We start from the raw sequence: 1,770 nt of genomic DNA, 5'->3' as shown, positions 1-1,770 counted from the left end.
GAGAGAGAGAGAGAGAGAGAGAGAGAGAAAGAGAGAAGACAACGGGTAAACGACGAAGTGTTATGTATACACTACACCACCATAATGATGAAGAGATGGGGCTCAAGCGCCCTGGTGACGTGGAAAACATCACTGGGGAGTAGGAGTCCGGAGACAAGAGGCTTTTATGTAAATTAGCTGTTCTTCGAAGAAACAGAATGACAAAATAAAGATAGTCACTTAATAGGATGGTCTCGAAGGAAGCCGACTTATAGTATAGGCTCACAGCCTTCTTGGACTTCAGGGAAAAGAAAACTTTTCCGGATCTCTATTTTATTTTGATACGAAACGATGACGTCATTTGGAATCTCGGGCAACGACGCATTTTCGGAAGTAAACACATTTTTATTCAAAGTAAGGTTAACTGTTTTTTTCCCGCTTTATTTATTTCATGATGATTTTTCTTTTTGGTTATAATTTCCATAATCCAGACTGGTATAGCAATAGATGGATCTTACTCCCCATTCGGCACAGGAAGGTTGATAATGTAGATTGAATATCCAATTTCGTAGATTGAATATCCAATTTCGACAGGATCGATGGAGGTAAATAGAGATATATTATGCACCCCCCCCCCCCTTAATAGTCCCCTCTCCTCCCCAGAGAAAATAATCTGAGTTCAATAAGAATTAGTCTGAATTCTAGGATTACCTTAATTTTAAAAATTCTTTTTCCGATCCAGCGGTCATCTGAGTTCAAGTTGGCGCCTTTCGGGGTGGTATTCTAGGATTCCAAACGCGCCACTCACATTGTAGCATTCATTGACACTACACGTTGTGAAAAACCATGTTTACTTCAAAATTGTTGTTTTTTGGGTGGGGATGGGAGTGGGGGTTGATAAAAATTTATAATATTGTATAAGATTACTAGACTAACAAACAACACAAGCAATGTTCATATCCTCGACTCTAAAGAAACTAATGAGTACGAGAAAAATGGGGAAGGCCAGGGGGTGTTCAATAGACCCTTTGCAATCAATAAGGAGGTACAACCCTATCAAATATAATGAAAAATGAATGTAATATATAGGCCTATGATCATGATTATTACATGACAGATGCACGGGTTTTTATTTTAGTATCTAGATCCAGAGTCTCTGACTCGTTTCCTTTCGTTTACTTATTTCATCGTCTTGCAAAATATGCCTTGAGATACATTTTCAGAACGAACTGATTTTTTTCTAGAAGGGCACTGTACAAAATACAGGACCCCCCCCCCCCTACACCTTTCCCCCCAAAATGTATAAAAGTTGTTGTCGTTATTGTTGTTGTTGTTTCAACACTGCATATAATATTGTTCGATATAACGGAAAGGAATAATATTATTGTTACGTTCATGTTAATCTTTGGGCCTTGCTAAAAACGTAATGTCTAGATCTAAACATTTGTGAAATGAAAGAACAAACACGGTCCCTGACATACTCGTCAAGATCGAGGGGGAAAAATGAATCACACTGCATGGCTAAACCTGGACGAGGAAGGACGCTGGGTTTTTGGAAGTGATCTACTGGATTGCCTTTTTGTCTTGTAGGTTGAAGGTCGCCAGGAAGTGAATAGCATGGAAATGTTTGTTCGTAACGTATTTATAGTGCCAAAACCAGTTGACATTGGGAAAGTCACTCAAGGTTGTTTTTTTTTATCACACAAACTCTTTCGTGTGGAGATGTATGTGTGTGTGTGTGTGTGTGTGTGTGTGTGTGTGTGTGTGTGTGTGTGTGTGTGTGTGTGTGTG

Source organism: Aplysia californica, unplaced genomic scaffold (assembly GCF_000002075.1).
Source record: "Aplysia californica isolate F4 #8 unplaced genomic scaffold, AplCal3.0 scaffold00206, whole genome shotgun sequence".
Taxonomy (NCBI): Eukaryota; Metazoa; Mollusca; class Gastropoda; order Aplysiida; family Aplysiidae; genus Aplysia; species Aplysia californica.
The sequence above is the reverse complement of the archived record's forward strand: the minus strand, read 5'-3'. Positions refer to the sequence as shown.